This window comes from Peromyscus maniculatus, chromosome 16 (assembly GCF_049852395.1).
Source record: "Peromyscus maniculatus bairdii isolate BWxNUB_F1_BW_parent chromosome 16, HU_Pman_BW_mat_3.1, whole genome shotgun sequence".
NCBI lineage: Eukaryota > Metazoa > Chordata > Mammalia > Rodentia > Cricetidae > Peromyscus > Peromyscus maniculatus.
This window is the reverse complement of record NC_134867.1, coordinates 46,126,348-46,132,347: the sequence shown is the minus strand read 5'-3', so window position 1 is coordinate 46,132,347 and position 6,000 is coordinate 46,126,348. Positions and strand designations below refer to the sequence as shown.

Sequence of the window (6,000 nt, the reverse complement as noted above, 5' to 3'; positions counted from 1 at the left end):
GATGTAACAGGAATGGCATATTAAACTCATTAAAGAATGTAACTCAAAAATTAAAAGATCATGATATATATGGGATGGGGGGAGAAGGCCGTTCGGTCGTTGATAAATAATTCTTCAGGCATTCAAGCAGAAAAACTGACTGACCTTTGAGGAACGCGTATGCAGGATTCAGGCCTTTACACGGAGATCTTTCCTCAGTAAGGCAGTGCGTCTGGCATTGTCTTGCAAGCATGTAATACCAGCATTTAGGAGGTGGAGGCAAGAGTATCAGGAGTTCAAGGCCAACCCGGCCTACATGAGACCCCTGCCTTTGAAAAAATTTTCTACAAAGAAATTGCTTTTGGGCTCTGTGAGATTTTATAAGGTGGGAATTCAAAATATCCATGTTTTTTTTTTTTTAATCGACATGTAAAGAGAAAAGCCTATTTTTCTTTATCGTGGAAGTCACATACTTCTTAAGAAAAATGGCCTTAAGGAAAAAGCCCGCTTTCTTCACCAGAGAAGTGCAATCCGGCAAAGGCTTATTTCAGTGACCATCACGTTCGTCTAAATCTCCAGCTAAGACCGCACGTTTAGCTGCTAACGAGCCTAAAGCAATGCAAACGGCGGTGGGAAATGGAGTCTGGGGTGAGGGCAGGAGACAGGGAGTGCGCAGATTAACTGCCTCTCTCGCTTCGGAGACCGTGAAACTGAAAGGAGTCGGAAACGACCGCGTTCCTTACTTTTCCCACTTAACATTCACGGACCTCTTATATGCACAGCCTTAGAAGGACGAAAGCAAATGCTGGAGATTCGCTTCGGGCTCTTTGTGAACTCAAATGATATAAAATATTTTAAATGTCTTTAAAGAGTGAACAATGCGAGCCCGTGGCCACAAACAAAAACTGCTTCCAATCTGTCTTGTTTTCTCTCGCTCACCAACAAGGAGAGTATGGTTTCTCAGGGGGCTGTCATGGGACTTGGGGTATTGACCCTCAAAGCTGTTAGAACTCCGTGTGGCCCACACCAGCCGTGGTACCAAGCGATCACGCAGGGACTAAGTTTTTTTGGCCTCTGGCTGCAAGCTCCAGCTCACGATGCATGCCCCCCCATCCCACCCCACCCCACCCTGCCAGTTTTCTGGTTTGCGATGTGGCCGAGGGTGGATCATCTTAGGGTGGGGGGGAGAACGGGCGCAATCAACCCTCATCACAGCCGAGTCGAGGCTACCTGCGCCAACGCGGCACCTAGGCGACCTTGGCTTTGCGCATACAGCCGATGAGTCACCGTGGCGGGCTGCCTGCGTGGCTGTCCTCCCCCGCAGACCCCCGAGCTCCAAACGGGGCCTCCTGCTCCCACGTGACACCCGGGGGCCCAGCTCCTCTCGCAGCCCCGCCCGCAGCCTCGTCCGTGCAGCCATCCCGTTGGCTGCCTTGTTGCGCGGCAAAGCCCACGGCATCTGCGATTTGTCACTCAGCTGGGGCAGAGACCGCCCCGAACCTTGATAAAGCCACGGCTGGGGCGTTCTCCGTCCTCGCTCGCCTGGCAGGCGGGAGAACCACACGGAGAGGCTTGGCCGCGGGCACGGGGGCTCGCGGCAAGCGGGAGGAGAGCGGAGAGCGGGCACCTCCGGGGTGCCGAGATGGCCGCGTAGGCTGCGAGCGGAGTGGCCTCGCCTGAGTCCAGCTCGGGTGGGTAAGTAGGTGGGCGATCGGGGCACTTCGGGGGGACGTGGCGCGGCAATGCCGCGGGGTAGGTGGCTGTGGGTGGGCTGCCGCGCTCTGCGCGGACCTGAGGGTCCCGGGCCCCTTCGGGCACCGAGGTGGTAAACTCCGAGCATGGGTTTCCCGGCTGCGGCTGTCAGGGATGCAGGGAAAGGCTCCGGGGTCCCTCGGAACGGTGCTAAACGCCGCGCGCGTGCCGCGCTGGCTCGCACCCGTGGCTGGGTGGTATGCGGCACTTAGCCGCGGTCCTTGAGACCTGGCAACACTCTTGAACTCCACAAAAGGCTAAAAAAGAAAGTCGGGGAGAAGGGATGGGCGTCCGTTTCGGGGAAGCGCACTTATTTTTTTGATGCTTTGGCGATCACTGGGCGCTCCCGCTTGTGCTCTTAAAGCTCTTTGAAAGCGTTGGACTCCTAAAAATTCCTCGGAGAATTCAAAGTGCAACTTGTGGCCTTTTCTCCAGTCCGCGCATCAACTTTACGGACGCTAGAAAGGGTTTTCCGCTTTGTGCCCGAAAAGGGGTCCCAAAATGGTGGGAATCCCGTTACAAATGTGCTACTTTGATGTTTTAGGAATTGAGTAAAAATTAAAAATAGAAATGTCCCAGCTTAGGTCCTTCTTCTAAGGATCTTCCTCTAACCCCACCCTCTAAGGCAGCTTCGAGGCTCCTCCTGTTAGCAATCTGGGGCCTCGGTGAGGTTCTGCTCCCCGAAGTGTGCCCCCCCCCACTTTTCCTTTTCCTTCTGCGTATTAACCCATCGGTCTAGGGTTGGAGTCTCCGGCTGCTTACTTAGCGCATGGTAAGTGATTAATATTTTAGTGACGTATGAACAAGATAAAATCTGTTGTTTTGCGGTTTTCGCTCTAAAAACAGCGGGACATTTACATACTAGTAAATGAGGACGTTCATTTCAGTCAAGAATCGGATTTGACGACATTTGGCATCTGCATTTCCCGACCTCACGGTCCCGTGCCTCTGTACACATCCTACAGAGGAGCGTTGTTCCAAATGCGAAGCTCGTATTTTTGAGTTGCGCAATCGTTTAAGTAGAGAGTGATAAAAAAAAAAAATGAAAATCGCAAACGGAGAAAATGTCAGAGTGTGTCTCAAGCCAGAGGGTCTTTGTTTTATGACCACCCCCCCCCCCCCGCTCTTAGTTTTATACACACATGCGTGTGTAATGGTTTTCTAAAATGTCATTCCTTACTATGAGTCATGGTCAAAAAAGTTTAAAAGCCACTGCCCTAGATACATTTTCATATGCACCAGAGGACATGTACAAGAAGGCTTACTGTGTAGTACCACAGAGCTGGACAACGCCTTCATGTCCATCTGATGGGGAAACATAAATTATGTACCAGTCATAAAATGGAACATGGTACAGGAGCGAACGAGGCAGGTCTGTGTTTCCACACAGACGCCTCTCAGTGTTGAGGAAAAAAAAAAAAAACCAAGTTACTGAATATTGCATGATTTCATCTATGTGAAATTCAGAAGCTGGCAAGCAAAGCCATTATTTAGGGAAGCTCAGAGATATTAAAAGTAACAAAAAGAAAAATGTAAATTAATGCAATGAACATTGTTAATGGTCACCTCCCTGGAGAGGGGGGGGCAGTGGGAATGAGGGAGCACTGAGGAAGAATTCCTGGGAAGCTAGAAAATACCTCATCTCTTGACCAGTGGGCAGTGACCTGAGCCACGTTTCAGGATTAATAACTGTTAAATGATACACGTAGGTCTAAATGTTAACACCCCCCCCCAGAATATATTAAAGAAAATGAAGGAGCCTGAATCCAGGGCTTGAAATCTCATATTTTCCACTGCGTCATAAAGAGTCTTGATCAGGGAGAGTTACCTAGGAAACATAACAGCATTAAGATTGTATTTCATAGTTTCTTTGGTGGGCACATTGCTATTCATTAAATCCATCATGTGTTTCTATACATTAAAATTTTTAATATACTTTTTAAAGTACTTAAAAGAAAATTGAAATCATTCAATGTGCTCTTTTTTAAAAATAACTTTAATTTAAGTAAGCAATTTAAGCACAAATGAGGTTTTTGTTATGAAAAATATAAATACTAAAAAAGGTAACAAAGCACAAAAATTTTGTAACCCTTCACTCTGGGTTTTAAAATGCTGGCATGTTGTGGTATTTATTTCAATTTCAGTTATTCAGTGGCTCCGGGCCAGATTTCTAGTGCGCAACCTCCACCATGTAACTTTATATTTTATTATGTTGCACACTCCTACACTACAGACCAGGACATTCCCAACATTGCACACATGTCTCGTGGGGAACATCGTTCTGGCTACAGGTCGTGGTTGAAGAAACTTTCAGATAAATAAAGAGACTTTCATCTCTGTGGCGTGTGTGTCTTGATTTATTTAAAAAAAAAAAAACTCCACTGTTAATGAAATTGATTCCACAGTGATTTCTGAAATGTGTACAGTTTGTATTTTGTTCACAGCTATGGAGCTCATGCGTATGTGGGTGTACGTGTGTGTAGGTTTTGTTTATATGGTAAAGGTAACACATGATTAAGCTATTTTTTTTTTCACCTAGGAAGGCAATTGTCCCTATGCCAGGGGCTTGGTGTGCCCCTTTGGCTATGAGCGATGCTCAGATTAGTCTGGGCTTGCTTCTGGGCTCTGTACCCATTTGTCACCTGGAAATATGACAGCTTTTTATACGCTGTTGCTTGGCATGCAGCATGTGGTCCTGTTTTAAGAATTAAACATGTTTTCCTTGTGGTATTTTTTTTTTCCCTTTCACTGTGCGAGTCTTCAGAGAGATTCTCCAGCTCCAATGTGGAAGGCTGGGGAAGTTTCCCCCTTGTTCCTGACTTCTAACCTGTACCTCAGTCAGCACATGTGTCAATACCACTGATCTGCTGACTGGTCTTAATTGTTCCTTATATGATCACAAAGAATGTGTAATCAAAGCCTTTCTGGACAAGCTAATGTGTGTTTTGTGTGCACACATATTTGACACTTTGAACTGAAGTTTCTTTTTCAAGCCTGGGAAGTTTTACCCTGATTCCATCTTCCCTGAGCACCTACATTTTTTTCCTGTTCGTTAGGAACCACAATTAGATGTACATAAAACTCCTTCATGTATTTTTTTAAATCTGGCTTTTATATTTTTAAGCCCTGTTGAATTCTGGATATTATTTCTTTAGATCAATATTCTAGTCATCCAATTTACCCTTTTCTCCAAATTGAGCTACAACGTACTTGCAAATACAAAGTATGGAAAAGGCAAAAATGAAGGGTGTGGCCCGATGAAATGCCTGATGTATATATATGCCCGTGTGACTATCCAGATGAGGTCATAGGCCCTTTTCATTCCTGCTCCTTCCTATGGGGCACTGACTCCCCGACTCTACTGTTGATTTCAATCATCAGGAACTTGAAAAATGGAGTTTCCTTTTCTTTTTTTCCCCCCCTCACATTGTGTTCTTGAGTGCCATTCATACTGCATTATAAGGTTTTCCCCCCTTTATATACGGGACTGGCAAACTATTAACCTATTCCAGCCCATTTCATATTTTCACATAGCAACTTTTATTGGAATATGGCCAAAGCCTGTTTCTGTGTTTATTACTGTGAGACCACCTGACCCACAAAGCCTAAAGTATGTACTTTCTGGCTATTAACAGGAAGTTTATTTGCCCCTATTCATGACTAACACTTGAGCCATTTTATTTTTTATGAGCATTTGAGATGCTTTCAATATTGGACCGTTACAAATTGAATTGCTACAATGTTTTTTTCTTTCAATTAAACTTACTTTATTTCAATGATGCGTGTGTGTGTGTGTGTGTGTGTGTGTGTGTGTGTGTGTGTGTGTGTGTGTGTTTGCATGGGTTCCATACAGGTAAGTGCAGGTACCTGCAGAAGCTGGAGACGCTGGGATCCCCCTGGAGCTGGAGTTCCAGTAGGTATTGGGGACTGGGGGCCTATGCAAGAGCAGTACTTGGCTCTTAACTGCTGAGGCATATCTCCAGCCCCAAATGGTGGAGATATGTCTCTTGGGTACAGATTGAATGTCCCTCATCTTAAAACCTCGTCTTTCTGAATTGCTCCATCTGCTGAGCTTTTGAGTACTAATATGCCACAAGTGGGAAATTCCACGCCTGGCCTCACATGAGAAGTCTCAGCCAAGCACAAGTGAATAAAAATAGTGTATTAAATTGCCTTCAGGCTATATGTATAAAGCATATATGACTCCTAACTGAAGAGGGCTGTGTAACTCAGGTACAGGCACACCCAGCACCCCTTGAGGCTCAGGGT

At 46.0% G+C, this 6,000-nt stretch overlaps 1 protein-coding gene across 12 annotated transcripts in view; it reads left to right on the top strand.

Moving 5' to 3' along the window:
- The first annotated feature begins 1,509 nt into the window (after positions 1 to 1,509).
- The window catches only part of Plagl1 (PLAG1 like zinc finger 1), a 43,807-nt gene continuing 39,316 nt past the window's right edge, over positions 1,510 to 6,000 (top strand). For 4 of the 12 annotated variants that reach the window (XM_042262278.2, XM_015995604.3, XM_015995594.3 and 1 more), the window contains exon 1: positions 1,535 to 1,674. The gene's annotated coding sequence lies outside the window, so the exon portion shown is untranslated. Of the gene's footprint in view, positions 1,675 to 6,000 lie in introns of all 12 variants that reach the window. The other 8 variants (XM_076552741.1, XM_076552743.1, XM_076552742.1 and 5 more) reach the window with 6 other exon arrangements.